Source organism: Ictidomys tridecemlineatus, chromosome 8 (genome assembly GCF_052094955.1).
Source record: "Ictidomys tridecemlineatus isolate mIctTri1 chromosome 8, mIctTri1.hap1, whole genome shotgun sequence".
NCBI lineage: Eukaryota > Metazoa > Chordata > Mammalia > Rodentia > Sciuridae > Ictidomys > Ictidomys tridecemlineatus.
The window spans coordinates 47,560,104-47,581,589 of NC_135484.1; the positions used below are offsets into that span (position 1 = coordinate 47,560,104).

The window sequence follows — 21,486 nt, forward strand, 5'->3', positions numbered from 1 at the left end:
GGATTTAGTGACTGCATGTAAAAAAGTATGTATTTTCATGGAAATGTGACTGCCAATGATAAGTGTGATGAGGCTGTAGCTATTAGTAGTAGTGTTAGCATTAGTGGCACGGTTAATAGTAATATTGTACTTGAATAAATTGTTGTTAGATTTGTAAGATAAAATTTTAAATATAAAGTAATTTCTATAAGTTAAAAACAAACAAAATGTTCTAGGAACTGGAAAATCAGTAAAATTTTTGAGAAGAATATACTTTATTACTGCTATATTCTTTTTCTCCCTTATTTGTCTTTGAGATAAAAGAGCACCCTTTACCTAAAGCTGATAACTTACAGTCTAAAATTGATTAGCAAAGTTACTTACCAGCCCCACTAGATTCCATCAGTCCTGGAACCCGAAGGAACAGTCCTGAGCATGTTCCCTTTGAATTCCCTACAATTTGGGTCACCATTGAAGAGTTGACTGCTCAAACAAAACTAGGTTCCTTTGTGTAATGCCTTACGTAAGGGCATATTCAGTTTTATTTTATTTATTTTTTATTGGTTCTTTTTAGTTATATATGACAGTAGAATACATTTTCACGTAATTATAAAAGCATGGAAAATAGTTTGTTGTAATTTGGATCCCAGTACCTCTCCTTCCCCATCCTGCTCTTTATTCCCCTGCTCCCTTCCTTCCACTAAGCTTTCTACCATTTACCCATGGTTGACTTTTTAATTATTTTTTTGTAGATGCACACACATGATGGTAAGATTCACTGTGGTATATGTGTACACAGGAAAGTCATGTCAGATTCATTCCACTGTCTCCTTTTCAGTTTTATTATCTTTGTCATGAACTCACATAAGGGACTAACTTACTCTAAAGGATTAGTTTAATTTTTTCTTGAGAATAATCTCTAATATCAAAAAAATGAAATGTAAAGTAAATCAACCTATAGAAATATAATGAAGAATGTACTAACTACACTCCTAATCTCTAAATCTAAATCTTGACTCTACTTCTAGAAATGTAATTTCATTGTGGTTTTGGTTTGTTCATTGTTAAAGCAGAGAGAACCTACCTAATTCCTATTGTTGGTTGAGTATTATTTCAGGCTATCCAGGCAAAGTGACTAGAATAACAGCTAGAGTCTTTAGTCATTATTTTGTTGTTATATAATTAAAATCATATTTATATAATGTGTATACTTTTATTTTGATTTTAATCTAGTTATTATGTGGGTATTTTTAGAACTGGGAGATGAATGTTATTTAGAGAAGCATTTTAACAAACTCAAAACATATCAACCCCATCATAATAGTCCAATGACAGATAAATCAACTGACATCCCAGCTTTTGCAAAATACCTGCCTCTATGTTGATTCTTTTCTTCAATCAATGTTTTTTATATATTTAACATCTGTTAGACATGTGTTTAGGCTGGGACTACATGTTGAATAATCCACAGATTGTTGTGGAAATTCCAGTAACAGTTATCTCTTTATTTGGACAACATCTTAAAAATCAATTTTCATTTTGAGTTGAGTTTTATGCATGGTGAGAGATAGAGGTTGAATTTCATTTTGTTGCATATGGATTTCCAGTTTTCCCAACACCATTTGTTGAAGAGGCTATCTTTTCTCCAATGCATGTTTTTGGCACCTTTGTCTAATAGAAGATAATTGTAATTTTGTGGACCTAGGAATAAGATCAGAGACCCTTGTATAATAAAAGAAAAAGTAGGTCCTAATCTATATCATGTGGGATTAGCCCCAACTTCCTTAATAAGACTCCTATAGTGTAAGAATTAAAAGCAAGAATCAATAAATGAGATGGATTCAAACTGAAACATTTCTTCTCAGCAAAAGAAACAATCTTTGAGGAGAGAGCCTACATCTTGGGAGAAAATTTTTACCCCTCACACATCAGATAGAGCACCAATCTCTAGGGTATATAAAGAACTCAAAAAGCTAAGCACCAAAAAATCAAATAACCCAATCAATAACTGGGCCAAGGACCTGAACAAACACTTCTCAGAAGATATACCATCAATCAACAAATATATAAAAAAATGTTCATCATCACTAGCAATTAGAGAAATGCAAATCAAAACTCCTCTAAGATTTCATCTCATTCTAGTCTGAATGGTAGCTATTATGAAAACAAACAAGAGTAAGTATTGGTGAGGATGTGGGGGAAAAGCTACACTCATCCCATGCTGGTGGGAGTACAAATTGGTGCAGCCAATATGAAAAGCAGTATGGAGATTTCTTTGAAAATTGGGAATGGAACCACCATTTGACCCAGCTACCTCTCTCCTGGGTCTATACCAAAAGGACTTAAAAACAGCATATTACAGGGCCACAGCCACATCAATGTTTATAGCAGCACAATTCACAATAGCTAAACTATGGAACCAACCTAGATGCCCTTCAATAGATGAATAGATAAAAAAAATGTGGCATATATACACAATCTATTATTACTTAGCAATAAAAGATAATAGAATAATGGCATTTACAGATATATATGGATGGAATTAGAGAAGATAATGCTAAGTGAAGTTAGCCAATCCCCAAAAAACAAATCATGAATGTTTTCTCTGATATAAGAAGGTTGATTCATAGTGGGGTAATAAAGGGGAACATGGGAGAAATAGATGAACTCTAGATAGGGCAGAGTGGTGGAAAGGAAAGGGAGGGGGCATTGGGTTAGAAATGATGGTGGAATATGATGAATATTATTATCCAAAGTACTTGTATGAAGATATGAATTGGTGTGAATATACTTTGTATAGAACAAGAGATTTAAAAAATGTGCTTCATATATGTAATATGAATTGTAATGCATTCCACTGTCATATAAAATTTAAAAAATTAATAAAAAAACAATTTTCACAATGTCTTGAAGGAAATTTAAAATATATATTTTTTACAAAGCCGAGGTTTTTAAATATGATTTAGTTTTCATTTGTTTTTATTGCTTTAATATATCTGTATAAAACCATAAAATGTTTTCTGCTGCCTTGCCACTATACATTTCTGTCTTGCCCATACATTCATGCTATGTGTATGGAACACAGCATGTACTCAGCAAATGCTTGTTGAAAGAAAGAATTATAAAATACTAAAATAGTGGTGTGTGGGCAATGTTTAATAGCTGGTTCTCTGGAGAAAGGGCTGGCTTAAAGTATATTCTGTCTGATTTCTGATTTTTGTGGTATGAAACACACTGTGCCTGATACCAAATACAAATGTGAAAACAATTGGTCACATTTCTGAAAATCCACCAATCAGTTCTCACAAGCTAGCCTAAATAATCTCCCCCTAAAATGTGTATTAGTTTATTTCTGGCTAAATATCAGAAAACATTATGTCTGTATTCTCTCCATTTATAATTGTACTTTCCCAGATTATTAGACAGCTTGTAGCTAGGAATTTTCAAGTTAAATTATCAATTGCTTTGAAAATTTAAACTTTATTCCCATAACAAACGTAAAGTGCAGTTATACAGTTAGTCTCAGATCACAGGGCTAGTAAATGGTAGAGCCAGAATTCCAAACTAGCAACCTGGTTTCAAAGCCTGAGCTCCTAATCATGTTATATTGCCTACTGAGTGAATGATAAAATACATATTAATGTTTCTTCTGATACTTACACTGAACAGTGATGGTTTAATAGTTGATTAATTCCTTGCTGCTTTAGTCTCACCATATATTTAGTTGCTTGTTTGTTTGGCAAAATATTTCAATAGGTCAGAGATAAATGATCAGAGCCAGGAGGAATATTAGAGCTTGTAGACCTTTTAGAAATTTGGCCTTGAAACTATTACAATAGTTATTTGTCTAGTGGAGATGTCTAGTGGATTTCTAGCAGCTTTGTTGCTTTTACATGCTGACAGTCCCCATATACAACAGACCAAATAACTCTTCAACTGTACTTACCTAGGAACCAGAATTCACATGTGAATTGCAAAGTTATTTAATCTCTGTCCCCTAATATTTACAGTAAGGAGAGAGAGGTTATAACAAATAATCTGCAGTAATTACTCAGAACTAAACTTTGAATTTCTAAACATAGTATTTCAGATTCTTGGGTTTTTTTCTCCTTTAGACAAAGATGAACATATTAAATCACCCCCCTAATTGAGAGATTGTATTTTTTCTATACTGAATGGTCTTTTTTGATCTCTGAACAGCCTGAGAGAATTCTTTTTATCTATCTTGTAGAAAACTCATCCAGAAAGAGACCAAGGTGTATTGGGTAAAAAAAAAGAGTGACTTGTGAAAAACATCTGTGTTAGCTGTGTCAGCTAGATTCCCCAGGGGCTTACTCTCTAACTCCAGAGAAGAATTATTATTGCTTGTTTAATGTTATTTCACTGCCTCAAATTATTCACAATAGAACTTTTCTCCCTATTAATAGCAACTTTGTAACATAGAAGTCCTCAATAGATGATATGAAAGTGGTCTTAATCTCTTAATTCAGAAGAACTATGTTAGGTATTGTTGTCACAGTTGTAATTTACAATGGAATTCTCTCGTATGCAAAGCTTTCTCAAGATTTCAGCTTTAGCCCAAAACAAATGGAATTACTTACACAGTAGCACTTTTTCATGCATCTCTTGCACCCTCACTGATTCTTTTCCTTCAAAAATAGGTGAGCAGAGGCTATTGGCTTGAGAAACCAGCCACCACCAGTCAGTTTCCCCAGGAGGATTCAAGGCCCCTATAACTTGGTACTGGGAAGGAAGCCAAGGTTAAATAAAGCCTGGATACAGATCCAAGACAAGCATGCCAAAGGATGAATGAGAGAGAGGAAGCCAGAAGTTCCAGAAGGGAAATACCAGAAATTTAGGGACAGTGAGAAATAAAGACTAGCACAACATATGCCAGTGTGTCTGTAATCGCTTTCTTGGTGGAGTAGTATGTACTCTTGAGAATGCATTGTATTCATAGAAAGGGGTCATTACCAGCAGGCCCTGTCTTAACATGAGCAAAGACTTAGGGTAAAGGAGAATGGGAAGTGGCTGAATATGTTGGGACAATGAGATTGCAAATGGGAAGATGGAGATAAGAATTCATGTCTTTGACTCTTCTTCCCTGACTTCATTCCCACTAACTTTCATTGGACATTTAATTGCCAAAAGTCTAATGAGGGTGCATAGAGAATGTTTTCAGAGTTCAGCTTTTTCCTAGCACCCAGACGAAAAGATGATGTCAACTTTATTTCATTTCAGGGCTATTCAGAGAATTTGGCCCATTTAGAACTGTATTTCACTGAAAGAATATTAGTATCATCTCAGAGGATGGATTGGTTTTCAATATTTCGTTAAGTTCAAATGCAGAACAATGGAATTATTAGGAATTCTAATATAAATATAATTTATATCAGAAAAGTCTCAAAAATAGGACAAAATAAGGGTGTCATAAAAATTTTCTAAAGACATCCTGAAAAAATATACATAAAAGAAAAAAAGAAATGAAATATTTTTAAAAACATTTTAAACTCTCACCATTATGTTGGTCAGTGATGGAAAAGGTTTAGTGACAAACTGGTAAAGTTTAGAAACTCTTTTATCTATTTCTTGCACAATAGTGGATTTCAAGCTCAAAAATGACTCCACTGAACAAAGGAAGGAAGTATATCTACTTGGTTCTCATGAGCCAGTACAAACTGAATCCAGAATGTCACTACCAGAGTCCCTGGGTGGAGAGAAATAGTTGGTATTTTGTTTTCTTATAACAGAATAAAGATGGGTATTCAGCCCTTAGGAATGTGTATTTTAATACCAGTAGAACTGAAGACCATATGATGGGATTTAGCTCAGAGATAGTGCACTTGCTTTGCACGTGGAAAGCGCTGGATTTGAACTCCAGCACCACAAAACAAACAGAAAAGAAAACTGTAGCAGAACTGACAGATTTACAGATTGCTATTTTAATTTTATCAAAACAACCCAAATAAATGAAACCCAAAAAAAAAGAAAAAGAAAAAAGAAAAAGCAAAAAAAAAAATCAAAATAAAATAGCAAACACCCAGTCGGAGGTCAAAATAAAAGTGGAGCCAAATTATCAATGACTTACTATTTCCCCATCAGATGTGGTCTTTTAGCTGCAAGTAACAGGGGTTTGTGAAAATGTTTAAGCAAGAAGTTTCCTTCTTTCTAACTAACACTTGTTGTCACCCTATGTCTTCCTCAAATTCAAATACTCCTGTCCTTTTCTACCTCTGTGTAAATTTTATTCTCCTTTCATGGTAGAGGTTTAATTCCTTTTTTATTTTATATTTATATTATTTTTTATATATTTTATATTATATTTATATATATTATATTATATTATTTTATATTTATATTTAATTCCTTTTTTATTTTATATTTATTTATTTTTATTTACTTTTTCATTATTTATCATTTTATTTTATCATTGCTTCATGGTGAATGCTATAGAAATCCTTTCTTATAGCTTTTTGAGATACACAGTATATTATTGCTATCTTCAGTCACTCTACTGTGCAACAGCACTCAGGACTTCTTGTTCCTAACTGTAACTTAGTAGCCATTGCTCAGACTTTACCCATTCCCCTTGTACCCTCACTCTCTCTAGCTACCACTGTTCTCTCAGCTCCTATGAGAATTTTTTAGATTGAACATTTGAATGAGATCATTTGATACTTGTCTTTCTGTGCATAGTTTATTTCACTTAATATCAATGAGACAGTGGCAAAGGACAGGTAGAATAGACAATAAATGGTCAGGCCTGAAAGATGAGGACTAATTATCAAAAAAAAAGAAAGAAAGAAAGAAAGAAAGATATGGGTTGATAATTCCTCCATCTCTCCCCCCACTCCCAATGGTTGCTAACACCCTGGAGGAGCAAAAGGAACACCAGGAGTTACTAATGATTACAAACATCCCACTGATCTTCTCCTGCCTTTGGGCATGGCAGGATAGAAAGAGGAGGTGGGAAGGGGGAGAGGTATCTAAGATCTATAGAAAGACAAGACACATCAGGTTACAATAAACACTCTCACAGGCACCCAGCTCTGGATCCTGGAGAAATCTGCTGTCTCTATTCTGTTTCTTTCTTAAATAAAACTTGCTTTCTACTCTTGCCTTGACATTTCTCTGGTGTTTTATCTTGAACACTGGGAATCGGAGAACCCAATCCTCATTTCCAGGAACAATATTATCAAGACCTCTAGTTCCATCCATGTTATCACAAATGATGAAATCTCATTTTATGGATGAATGTGTTTCCATTGAGTATAGACACAATGTTTTCTTTACCTTCTATCAGTTGAAGGACATTTAAGTTGTCTAGGCTATTGTGAATAGTGTTTCAATGAACAAGGAAGTGCTGATGTCTTTTCAAAACACCAATTTCATTTTGTATAAAAAGGAGTGGAATTTCTGGGCCATATGATAATTTTGCTTTTGATTTATGGAGCAACCTCCATAGTGTTTTCCATAATGACTCGAATTTACATTCCCACCAATAGTGGCAAAGATTCCCTTACTCCAAATTCTTGCCAAAATTTTTTATCTTTAATCTTTTTGGTAATAACCATTCATACTGGGTGTAGGTGATATCTCATTGTAGTTAATTTGCATTTTCCTGATTATTGGTGATGTTGAATATATATTCAAGTACTTGTTGGTTCTTTATTTGCCTTATTTTGAGAAATGTATGTTTAGGTACAAGTTCTAATTTTAACTTTAATGTAAATAAGCATTCAAGTAAGACTATTTTAATTTCAATCCTTATTCTACCATATACTGCCTCTATGCTAGCTATATACACTAGCTTTATTACCTTGAATGAGTTATTTAACCCCTCTGAGCCCCACATGTGCTATGTAGATAATTATGAGTAAATGCATGTAAGGTGCTTCGAAGAGTGTCTGGAACTCAAAAGCCACTGAAATTTATCTATTAATATTACTGCCATAACTATCATTATTATTGATATTACTTCATCTCCCTCTCAGAAGATTAATATGAAAATTCACGCCTAATTCTTGTATTTTTGTGCCTATGGTAGAAACCCAGGGATCAGAAGGAAAGAAAATTCTACAGGTATTACCTGGAGAAAAATTGTCCATATTCCTTAGGTTGTCTTATCAATACATCAGGCCACAGTGAATATCATAGGGTAGAAATATGTACTTGGCAGGCATACTAACCATGCATTAATTTTTCTTTGAACACCTAAATGCAAGTGCACAGCATATGAATTTATATTTTATTTTTATTCCCTCATGTATTGTTTATTGTAGTTCCATATATTAACATTAAGTTCATAGAATTCTGGTAAAGATTTTAAGTATAATATCACATTTAATGATAGATATCTCACTATTTTGAAAAAGTGAGACTCAGAAGGGTAAAGTATTAGGTTTATGCTTCCAAAATTAAAAGGCAATGTAGATTATGTTCAAGGTTAAGTTTGTCTGGGTTCTGAGGCTTTGTCCAGAACTCCTGGCATGATCACTGTGTCCCCAGAGGAAAACGCTCCTAAGAACAGTCACTATGTCTTCTTCTATACCATCTTACAGGCTGGGAACATCAAGCAATATTTTAATTCATGAATATTTTAAAATGGACATAATAAAATTTCCCACCAAAGAACTTTAACATTTCAAATATAAGTTTACATAAGGGTGCATAATTATGTATTTTCAATTGTTCCATAGGAATCAATTTCCATGTGTTTGGAATTGTGTAGACATGATCCAGATAAAAGATAAAAGAAGGAATAATATTTATACGAATGTATCATCCTACACAACTACTTATAGAGAAAAAGCATTTTTAGTGGCCTCATTTTCTCAACATTATCACTATTGAAGAATGTAATCCAGTGTCTTTCTTGTCCTCATTATGCTCCCAGACCTACTGATCATCTACCAATGAACTTCCTGTCACTTTATAGAGTCCTAGAGACATTCACCTGATGACCAAGCAGCCAGTGTCTTCTTTTCAATGTCTGATCTGCCTTTTCCATGCTCTTCTTTTCTGTGGATGCACTCACAATCAGATGCTGTGGTACTGACATTTCATCCACTGGCTGACTCTCCTGATGTCTTCCTGCATCCTGCCAGTTGATGCTAACTCAGTGTCTTCTCTCCAGACCTCTTTTAATTGTTGATCATCTTCTTCTATGTGCATAATTTAACCACTATCTAATTTATTCAAGTATACCCTGTGAGGTATAGAAATTTATTATACCCTTATGAATCATTCAATTCTAATATTCTTAAAATGTAATTGTGCATAACCACTGCCCTTGACGTTTTTATTTGGATTCAATTCTTTTCTTAACATTGACTAGAAAAACAAATTCTTCCTTTTTAATGAGATTTACATTTCTTTTTCCAGAGAAAATGTGTTGAAATTATTTATAATGTACATGTTCTGCAATTTTGCATAAGTCCTCTGAGAATTACATTTCTCATAGGCCTACTTTCTGCTTGTAATTCCAAATATGGTTGACATAGAGTTTATATTTGTACTGAAAAAGATGATTTGAAAATTTCAATCTCTGTACTGGGAATATTGTGAATATAGCAACATGCTATATTCATCACCAATCTGGATCAGTACAATGAAAGATAACACCACCAGGCACTTACTGTATGCCAAAACTTGTGCTTAGTAATTTACATGTCTTAGTTTCTTTAGTAAAAAAAAAATGATTAGATGATCTTAACCCTGATTTTATGAAACAGATCTAGAGAATTTACTGTTTATCTAGTGCCATTCAGCTACGAAGTATCAAAGGTCAGACTCACACACAAGTTTTTCTACAAATGAAATGTTTGCTTTTAGCTATTAAACTAAAGTTGTCCAATATTGCTTTGGTATTTTCTATTCTATCATTTCCTTTTAAAATATGGTTTATTAATCATAAGGATCACTGCTTCAAATCACTAGTTCAAGACCTAATAGAGACATTGGTTGTATGATATCTCTAGAGAGAATGTATTAAAAAAAAAAGCAAATGAACTTTTTTTGCACATTTAATTTAGGTCTTCCAATGAATTTGGAAACTTGAATGTTTTAATACTTATTTTAATTATTTAAAATTATTCACATAAAATGAAGTTGTTATTTTAAAAATTAATTAACAGAATATTTGTCCTTCTCTTCTGATATATTTGAGAATAATTCTTCCCAGAAAAGAAAAAAAGGTAAAATAAATATTGATTTCTACAAAATAATTTTTAAATTTTAAACTTATAGAAGCCATATTTTGCAAAAATAAATACAAATTATTTATAACAATAATTTTGCTTACAAAAAGCATAACTCTGATAACTGATTACTTCTGTAGATTTTTTTTCTAAAATACTCACATTTCAAATACCACACCAGCATAAGAAGAACATTCCAAAAGAAATTAATCTAAAAATGAAAAAGAATTATTGAACAAAATGAGACTATGACTTTATCTTCACAATTTAGATCCAAATTTCCTATTACTTAGAAGCTGTATTAGGAAAGGCAAAGATTTTTTCATTAGATGATGCACAGAAAGTACACCAGATAATTTCTTTCTTTTCTTTCTTTTTCTGAGACAAGCTCTCACTATATTGTCCCAGGCTGTCCTCCAATGCTTGAGTTCAAAAGACCTTTCTGCATAAGCCTTCAGAGTAGCTGGGAGTACATGTACATTCCACCACCCCAGGCTCAAGATAGGAAATTGTTCACAATTATTCATTGTATTTTTCTTTTTCCAAATATTAATGATGCAATGAAAATACCTTTTCCCTGGTACTGTTTTTACCCCTTAATACTTATCACCATACAACATGCCATTTGTTTTATTCATACATATATTTATTGCTTGTCTTCCTGTAGAAGGAGGTTAGGGAGTTTTGACTGATTTATTTATAGCTAGATTCCTAGCACCTAGAAAAAACCTTGGCCCACAATAGGTGATCAATAAATACTAACTGATTTAATAAATTCATTTATTATATAAGAACTTATTTTCTCAGAAATAGCTTTTTTAACCTACATATAAAGAACAAATTGGAATAAGAAGGTATTGCTTATGTAGTTGTAGATATAGATATAGCAAAATACAAAACATCAGTGTATTGAAATTTACAAATAAAAACAAAGAGCTTTCCTGATATAATAGCACTTAGAGACCAATTTGCATGCAAAAGCTAAGCATTTAGCTGTGAAACATCTTGGGCAGTTCACAAGGATGCCCCAGAGCATCCCACTCTTCCTTCCTGAACCATAGGGGGCCACAGAGCATCAGCTGTGTTACCCAGCAAGTGTGAATCAACAGCTCTTTCCCCATGAGGCATGTACAAAATGGGATGTTTTCATTTTTAATTTAAGGAATCTAAATTTAATCTGCATGAGACAAAACATGGTGATTCTGTTAAGAAAGTCTAAATGCCAGGAGTTAGCTACAATTTTTACCCCACACTCCTCGCCCCACCTCCCCTGTCACCATCACCACTACTACCAGCATCATTATCATGATTTTTTGAGAGGGAAGGAGTTTTCAACATCAAAAATGATTCTCTATTCTTGAAAGGGAGTAGAAGGAATATTTACTTCTATTTTTCTTTTCTCTTGTTATCTCTAATTTCTTACTATATCATCATCTAATCTAAATCTCTAATGAGATTTTAAATGCATATGAAGGTGAAGAGTCTACTTTTGGGGAACGCAGAACTTATCTTGAGTTCTAGCTCTGCCACTACTTTCTCTGTAATATAACAATATCTGGTAGTTATTTCCTATTTGCCTCCATCACACCCTCTGTGCTCTCCCAGCCTGAGCTCCTTGTACTGGAACACCAGGTAGCCTTGATCTTTGGCATCTAGTGGGTTCAGATAAAATGAGGTGCTAGATGAAACCTAGAGAGTGAAAGAAGCAAGAATCTAAGTATTTATTCTCTCTCCTCCTGCCCAGACTACAGGATTTTTGTCAGTAGTTGCGTTCCACTTGTTCAACTCCCTTGGTGTGGGCATCTCTGCTTCTCTGTCTCACAGAGACAGAGGTATGATAGGTATGGGGTATGATAGCTTCTTGCTATTGTTGCTGTCTGGGTGTTTAACCATCTCTGATTAGTTCCCCCAACCCTGCTCATCTCTCTGTAAATAGTCTCTTCTGTCGGGACTCACAGATATATCAACCAAGAGTAGACATCGCCTCCAATTTAGAGATAAAGAATCTAATAATAAAAACCATATCACATATTTAAATTATCTAACAAAATGCTTGGATATTGGAAGCTCTTGGTTGTCACTGTGATATCTAGGCTAGTAATAGTGATAATTATTATTATCTGAACTAGTAACAATTTTCTCATATCTCTCTCTCTCTCTCTCTCTCTCTCTCTCTCTCTCTCTCTCTCTCTCTCCCCACACACACGCACCCTTCTCCCTCTCCCTCTAACTCTCTCTTGTTGGTGTTGATGTTACTGAATGTAATTCTCAAGTACAGAATACACATGACCAAGATAAGATTCCAAGTGAAAAAAAAAAAAAGCTTCTTTCATAACTATCCACGTAATAACAATTTCTGTGACACAAAGTACAAACACACACCCATTCCTGAGGAGACTCACATTACAATCTCATGTCTCCAAAACCAGAATGATACATTTATGAGCTCAATGGTTGCATTAAGCCTTCTTGTATCCATCCACCACTTCACATCTTTTCTTTTGAAACTCTTTTCATGTAGATATGCTATCATGAAACTGGACTACAGTGGGCTGGAAGACTATTGCCATTAATCCAAAAACTAGGACTTTGAATGCCACTTTGGTCATAATTAAATCACGAGTTCTCACTCTGGAGGACGCTAAGATGATTACTTTTCAACTCAATATTCTTACAGTGAGGTGAGCACAGCTCACGAATGAGCAAACTTATCACAGTGATATATTTCCCAGACCCTTCAATTTTCATAATTTAAATGAACACATTGATATGCTGATAATTTTCCATCAGAAAATCTCCATTATAAGGAGGTTGCATAATTCCAAAGCAAGGCAAACACTATTTGGTTTGTGGATTTGAGTAGTGAGAAAAATTGGTGAGAAAGACAACTATAAATTTTGTTTTAACTTTCAAGTTGATGTATTATACTCAGCAAATAACCTTAAATTGGAAAATATTTTTATGAAAAGAAAATAATCATTTCATATCAAATGTTGTCATGAACTTGAAATAGAATGATGTAAGTGAGAATACTGTGCTCTTGAGAATGGCAGCATTGGAAAGAACACAATTATAGATTCAACATTAATTCAATGGGTAAATTAATTATGGGTCAAAGAAATGAAATAAGATTTTTAAGAAATATTATTTTAAATAAGTCAGGCATGGTGTCACACATCTGTAATTCCAGTGACTCTGGGGGCTGGGGCAGGAGAATCATGAGTTCAAAGCCATCCTCAGCAAAAGAAACTGTGCTATGTATACACAGTGGAATATAACTCAACATTAAAAGAGAATACAATTATGGCATTTGCAGCTTAATGGCCAGAGTTGGAAAATATTATGCTAAGCCAAGTAAGCCAATCCCCCCAAAATAAAAGGCTGAATGTTTTCTCTGATTAGTGAATGCTGATCTATGATGGGGGCAGGGAGTGCATGGAAGAATGGAGGAAATTTGTATTGGACAAAGGGGAGGGTGGGGAGTCATGGGGGTAGAAAAGATGGTGGAATGAGATGGACATCATTGCACTAGGTACATGTATGATTACATCAATGGTGCATCTATGTAATGTCCAACTAGAGAATTGAAATGTTGTGCTCCATTTGTGTACCATGAATTCAAATTCATTCTGCTGTCATATACAACTGAGTAGAACAAATAATAATTATAACAATAAAAACAAATGGGATGATGGTGATTCTCCACCACAAAGTTTAGGAAAAGAAGAGTGAAGCTAATGCCAAGGTAGAAAAATGTTTAGGGTTCTCAATAATATTCCAACTTTTGCTTCTTCTCTTTTCTGAAGCTTTAATTCTTGCAATGTACTTTTTTTTTTTTTTGTACTAGAGATTTAACTCAGGGGCACTTTACCACTGAGCTATAACCCTAGCCCTTTTAATTTTCATTTTGAGATAGGATTAGGGTTAAACGAAGTTTTATTTCTTGCAATCAAATAATAAAGTGTGATTCTTCCCAGGGGGGCAGGGAAGCAAAGAGCTAAGCTACTCAGTGAGACCCTATCTTTAAATAAAATACAAAATAGGGTTGGGAATGTGGTTCAGTGGTCAAATGCCCTTGAGTTCAATCCCTGGTACCCCAACCTCTCCCCACAAAAAGAAGTTTAAATAAACAGATGGGCATATAAAAATAGAGTTGATAATCATTTGAATTTAGTGCCTTAATTAATACGAAGATGGTGGTTTAGTTTTATGTAAAAAGCTACTTGAAAAATGTAGATTCTAAAAATAGTTAAGACGCCTCGCCTCCCTTCAATGAAAGAAGAGCAGAATATATTTTAAGAAATTTTGATTTCCTATCTGAAAAATCATTTATGTCTTTCAGAGACAAAAATTTTATCACAGTATTTGAAATTTTTTAAAAGATTTTGCCCTAAAATTATGGGGAAAAAAAAAAACTGTCTGAAATAGGAGCTCAATATAGAAACCACACAGCTCCAGCAACAATATTGAGTAAAGTTCTCATCATACAACTGATTCTTTTTTTTTTTTCATAAAGCAAGAAGCAAGGAAGTTTAGAATAAAATTCACATAATTGTGCATAAATGTGATTAAAAAATATTTTAAAATACAAATTATAATCAAATAGTTGGATATTTTTGTGGAAATCTTTTAAAAAATCATGTTTATTAGAAATAATTTTAAATTTTTCTTAGGCTTTTTTTAAAAAAAACCTAAGTCTAAATCTATTATGCAAAAAAGATGAAATCATATCAGCTGTCCAATACTGAGTAGTATCACTTTTCCTACCTTTTTAAGCCAAAGAGTTTTAAGGAACTTAAACAAATGACCTTTAGGTGTTTCAAAAAAGTTGTGCTGAAGGGAAAGTTCTCATATAAATCAGATGCTAAATCATTTTAAAATGTTTTAATTACATCCATAGTTATCAGCACTAGTGATATTAGTGAGGGTTGGTTAAGATGTTTCTTTTGCTTTCACAAATGTTCTATGTTCCAAAGAAATAAATAACATGCAACTGATATTTTATCTATTGGTTTTAATATGAGCATTCAACTTGAGAAAATAATTCAACGTCTATATATATTCCCATAGAACTAAATCAGAATTAGGAAGTCTCTGAATATTCTGGTTTTTGTTTAGTACAAATTAATTTGTTCATAAATCTTTAAAAAAGCTATTGATATAATTCCTTTTTGCTGCATTTACTTCTACAGTAAATGGATTCATTCAGTATCAAGTAATAATTAATTTCTTTAGGGTAGGATGAGAATTTTACTTTTTATAAAGTTTGAAAGTTGTTTTCTCGGTTTTATAGAACTTGTAAATGCTATTGACACTGAAATAAGAAAATGTAATCCTAAGGAAACAACAACAACAAAAAAAAAACCTTACAAAGCTGCATATGAACTAGCCAGTCCAGCAATTTCTTAAAATAATATTATGAGTATATCAGTTATTTTTCAATGACTTACAGCTATAAGTCAGAACAAGATATTTCTAAATGACAAGTTGACATTCCAACTGCTTCATTAATGTGAACTTGCAATTGCCAAATACATTCTAATATTTTTAAGAAACAAATATCACTAAAAAGTTATGTTTTTAAATATTGGAGTCAGAGTATGATATTTTGTTCAATATAGAAAAGAAATACAACCTGCATTTTTGAAGAGAGAATTCTCGCTTCATACATACATGGCATTTGAAAACTTCAAAATGGTAAAAATGTCAAAAATTTTATTTTTCTAATTCATTACAGTACTGTTTGTTTCTTGGATGAAGTGAGTGATCGGGTTCAGGACTCAATGGAAGACTGTCACTGAATACGCCTGCATGTCCTTTTCAGTTTAATTTATGTGACTATATTGTGGATACAAAAGCCAAATTACAATTTATATAAAGTATTATCCAAATTTATGGTCTGTTTTCCAGATTGCTAATTATTTGTTATTATACATGTTTTTTTTTAAATTTTATAAAGTAGATACTACTAATACTTACAAGTAGTAGCTATTTTGAAAAGTAGATACTGCTACTAACAACTACATTAGCAACTTGTCTGAATTTGAGCTTCATGTATCAGAGAGTCAAAAGATGATAGGCATTAAAATAGTGCTTTTTCTAAGGGACACCACAATTTTATTCTGTGAATGTCTTTTATGGCGAGGTGAAAGAATCTCCTCTTAAAAAAAAGTATAGGAGGAATTTACCAGCAAAATTATACCCTCTTCTCTATGTCCTGATGATTTTATATAATGTGATGCAATCTGTATTTGCAGCAATAGGTGTGAGGGCTTGCCAGTTGAGAATGATGAGGAAGCTCTCATCCACGAGGATAGTGCTGTCTAGTTTTATTCACTTTCATCTTGTAGTTTTGCTCCTTATCTCAGTTCTCTTTTTAGCTAAGGTACTTTTGAAGTTGTGTTTGTGTGTTACTGTTTTTCTTGTTGAAAGTTGGTATTATTTTTTCACTCTATGTCTTTAGTCATGGTCTGGGAGAAGACCCCTGGGAGAAGTTTTAGGGCATATTTAGTTGAATAATGACCATGCTAAAGCATTATTTGCCCTTTTCACTGTATTGACACTGTATCGATGTTACGAAATCAAGAACTGGTAAAAATGCTGACAGCAGTAAAGTTGCAGCTGTACCCTAAAAACCATTTTATTGTTCTGTGCTACAAACTTCCAAGAAAAACAGAAGCCAGTTACACATACAAAAGTCTGTGGTAAAGAAGTAGAAATTTTTTACTTTGTTAAATATCTATCCTTAATTTTAATAAGTTTTATAGATTAAGATCTATGGGACAAAATAATAACTCTGCTGTATACCCAGGTGCAGTGGTCTCTAGGAAAAGCATGTGGGTCACTGAGCTGTGAACTGTTTACCTTTCTCTTGAACCAACATTTTTATTTGAAAGAATAGTAGAAAAACTACTGTTACTGAGATGTAGGTTATTCGACACAGATGTTTTCTCAAAAATAAATGAACTATGATTGTAATTTCAAAGAAAATAACTCACAGTATTTAAGTGAAAATTAGAATTTTGTAATCTTGCACCTATGGGTGCAGTCTTGTGAGCCACCCAATCCTTAGAGACTTTTCTGATGAGATGGTTTATAGGTGGTGATCTTAACAAAGAATGGTAATCCCTTTATACTATATAATGGATGGGTCAAGATACAGAATACTTGCAGAGCTCAGTGAACCAGTGTTTTCCAAATGACCACTTGGGGCTACACAATCTTGGACGTGCAAAAGTTTCTTTCAAAGTACAAGACAGTTGAGGGAATTTTGACAAATGAAGTAAATAGAAAGCTTATTGGTGTGGTTTCAGATTGCATATCACTTGTTAAAATTTTGTAAAGTATCAAGGAAATATATCTATAATTATCTGAGAAAATTGTTAAAAATACTCCTCCCTTTTCCAACTACATATGTGTGTCAGGTTGGATTACCTTTACAAACATCAAAATTTCACCACTAAAGGACCTGCAAAAGCTGATATAAGACTCAGACTCTTATATTTGTTCAGTTAATACAGAATGCTTGCAAATGTGCATTTCTTCATGATATTTTGGAAAATATGTTCTTTGTTTTTTACAATATATTTATGTAATACATAATAAGTTTATAATTTTAAAATTATAATTAATAAAATATTTTAGTTTTAATATCTAATATGATAAATAGAAGTATTTTTATAATCAAAGCTCTTTATAATCCATAATAGTTTTTAAGCTTCTAAAGAGACCTCATACCAAAAAGATTGAGAACTGATATTCTACATTATATTAAATATAATGACAAGATTTATCACACCATTTATTTGAAAATATCTATCAAATTGAGATTATACTAATAAATCAATCAGTATATTAACTGATAATGAACAAAACATGTCTAAGATTAATTATGCTTAAATTTAATGTAACAAAGTATTGCTAATTTATTTGAAAGGTTAAATAGATATTACTCTAATATTAATTTAAGTTAATTAAAAATTAGTCTCTTTCCAGATATTCTGATTTGTTTAATACTCTTTGGTAGTGTTATTTACAGTGTTACATTTCTGAGATTTGTTGTTATATCCTTCGGTGTCAGAGAAAAATGAAATAGCTAACTTACATGTTTTCAGATTTATGAATATCATGCTTTAACACCTTAATCTCTAGTATGTAAACTGAAAAAGAAATTAATTAGCACAATTTATAGTCATTATTTTCATTACTAATATTCTAGTATAAAATATTTAAGTTATTTTAAAATTAACTGATACAGTTTGGAATTGAGTGTAGTAGACATGTATACAGAATAACAGTGTAAAAAATGACTCAAGAGCTCATTGTAACATACACGTGACCATGAGAAAGGGGAAGGTGAGCATAGCAGGTAAAAAGAATGTACAGCAATGAACAGGCACTCTTTGTCTTAGCTGGACTGTTATATACTGTGCATTTTAAACATTGATAAACCTAAACTGTAAAATTATATTTTCTAAACTCTTGTATTTTTGTTTATTTTATGTATTCATATACTAATATCCTACATATCCCAAAAGTGTTTACAAGTGCTTCAAGATTTTTCATGGTGTCATTGATACCTATTTTTGTTTTGTTACCCAGGATTAAACTCAGGGGCATTGAGCACTGAGCCACATCCCTAGGCCTATTTTGTGTTTTATTTAGAAACAGGGTCTCACTGAATTGCTTAGCACCTGGCTTTTGCTGAGGCTGGCTTTGAACTCACAATCCTCCTGCCTCAGCCTACTGAGCCACTGGGATTATAGGCAAGCACCATCACACCTGGCTCATTGATATCTTTGACAATATTGTAATATCTGTAACAGAATTTATAGAATTCTTTTACAATGATAGTACATTTCATTTTCATTACCTTATATAATTGATCTTTGACGGTGTTTTTATTAGTAGAGATATACTTGAGACTAAAGTCCAAATCATTTCTCATGGCAAAAATCAATGGATAACCTCAATGAGTCTTGCAGTAGCTTTAAGCTGGTTCACTAATATCAATTTGAAGAAAAGCAGAAAAGGTGAATTTGCTCAAAATTTATATAGTTGAAAATAGATGTTCATATTTATATATACTTGACACATAGGCCTACATACGCACATGAACATTTTTATGTTTAATAGATTACATTATGGATAGATTAATGATTAGCCAAAGGATGTACAGTGATCTACATTCTCATATCCATGGAGATATTTGCAAGGTTATAGTGTTACTAGAGATTGATTTTAAGATAATTTTAACATTTTTTTTCCTTCTCTTTGAGGGGAAGAAACTTTTGTAGAACATTTTAAACACCATGCCCACCTGCCTGGATCATTTTCAGAATAGCAATCAGCAACTTTTCTAACTGTAAAATGTGTTAAATTGGGCCTGTTAGCTACTGTACTTATGGTGTACAAAACAGATACTTTTCTGCTGTGGTGCTGGCCTCACCCAGAGTTGCTTGCCCCTAATTCAGTGTTAGTCATCGTGGCGAGATGTCTTCAGCTGTTTGAATTGGTCATGCTTTTCCCTGTTGCAAAGTAACTACCTAGCCTGTGCTTCTGTTGGAGTCCCTCCCCATATTAGGCTAAGTTTCTTGAATAAAGGTTTCTGACTGCTCTCTTCTGGGCCATTGCTGCCCCCACAACCTAGACTCCTTCATTTCATATTGTGCTTTCCTACATATGGTGATTTTCTTCATAGTACTTGGTACATATTGTCCATATACACAGCATTTACATAGAAAAGTATTATTCAGTTTTCGCTTTCTCCTTTTTGGGCAGAGTTTAAATTTTGGTAAGTGTTATATTTTCAGGATCTAGAATCTTTCACATAGTTAATTGTCAATAATTTGTTTAATGAATAAAAACAATGAAAATTAGTATTATGATCTTATGCTTAATATCTTGCTAGTAACATAAAAAATGTCCAATTTATTGCTCTGTACAATTACTATCATTTCTGTATTTCCACATAACACATATCTATCTGTTCTACTTTATTAACATATAATTTTACATCTTTTGAAGTCAATAATAAATCTCTTGTTTTGCTTCTTTGCTTTTAAAAATGACTTTATTTAGATATATTTAATATATAAAATTTGCCTATTGAACACATGTAATTCAGGGCTTAGCATATTTACAGAGTTCTATAAATATCATCATAATATACAGTGGGAACATCTTCATCACTTTAAATAGGAACTTAGCATCCATTTCCAAGAACTGTGCAGGCCCCCTGGTCTTGGGTAAACCATGGATCTACTTCTGTCTCTATTTATTCTGACATTTCATATCAATGGAATCATGTATTACATGGTATTTTGTGACTGTCTTCTGTGCCTTTAAATTCCCTTTTCTAGTCATTCATATTTATTCACTTTTACAAAGATATGAATCTGTGATAAATGAAAATTTTAAAGGAGAATCTTTATTAACAGATTGAGAAGCACTATTTTAATGAATATCTATATATTGTTCATGTCGTTGCTAAACAAATGAACATTTATTTTAAAATTAGAAGTTTTCAACATGTCTATTAATGTGACCAGAATCAGTTTTGCTGCTTTGTATCTTTGGTTTTCAAACAAGGTTGGCTGAGATTTTCTTCTCCACCACAGCTCTGGTTACTCAACTGTTTTCCACAAAGGCTGGCAAATCGTCCTAAGGATCCTGTGCAAAAATAATCCAGTGTTTTGTTTTGTGTATATATGTTTAGGATTTTGTTTACTTGTGGAAAAGTTTACTTTTCAAATATACATGTATTAGTTTAGGTTTACATATTTATATATAATTTATCAAACTTTATTTTCCCAACTAGTCAAAGGCTAATTCTTTTTTTAAATTCCTTTATCTTGTTTATTTATTTTTATGTGGTGTTGAGAGTCGAACCCAGGGCCTGTGCATGCTAGGCAAGCGCTCTACTGCTGAGCCACAACCCAGCCCCCAAAGCCTAATTCTTTATTCATCAGGTCTGGAGTCAAAGTCTATATATAATACTGCCATCATAAAAAGAGATTCTTAGTAGAGTGTTCAGACATTCTCGAAAAGAATGTTATAATTTTAGGAAAATAATGCAAGAATGACTGAGTCCAAAATAAAATAACAGCTTGTTTTAGGTTAATATTTATTGAAATACCTGTCATAATTAAAATAAAAAGGTGTGGTTGTAGTCAGTGTATAGAACCCCAAAATTACTAGGCTCTGATACAAGGTTTGTGTTCTTTGAGATGTTACTGGTTTAAACAAAATAAAAAGACAGGACAGAACTTGGTTCGGTATTCCCTTCCTTAGTCTGTGTTTAATTAAT

At 32.8% G+C, this 21,486-nt stretch overlaps 1 long non-coding RNA gene across 4 annotated transcripts in view; it reads right to left on the minus strand.

Moving 5' to 3' along the window:
• Positions 1 to 21,486, minus strand: part of LOC144366082 (uncharacterized) — a 149,327-nt gene that overhangs the window by 108,995 nt on the left and 18,846 nt on the right. For 2 of the 4 annotated variants that reach the window (XR_013424934.1, XR_013424933.1), the window contains exon 4: positions 10,341 to 10,389. This is a non-coding gene — a long non-coding RNA (uncharacterized LOC144366082). Of the gene's footprint in view, positions 1 to 8,246; positions 9,188 to 10,340; positions 10,390 to 20,687; positions 20,850 to 21,486 lie in introns of those variants that run through there. The other 2 variants (XR_013424935.1, XR_013424936.1) reach the window with 2 other exon arrangements.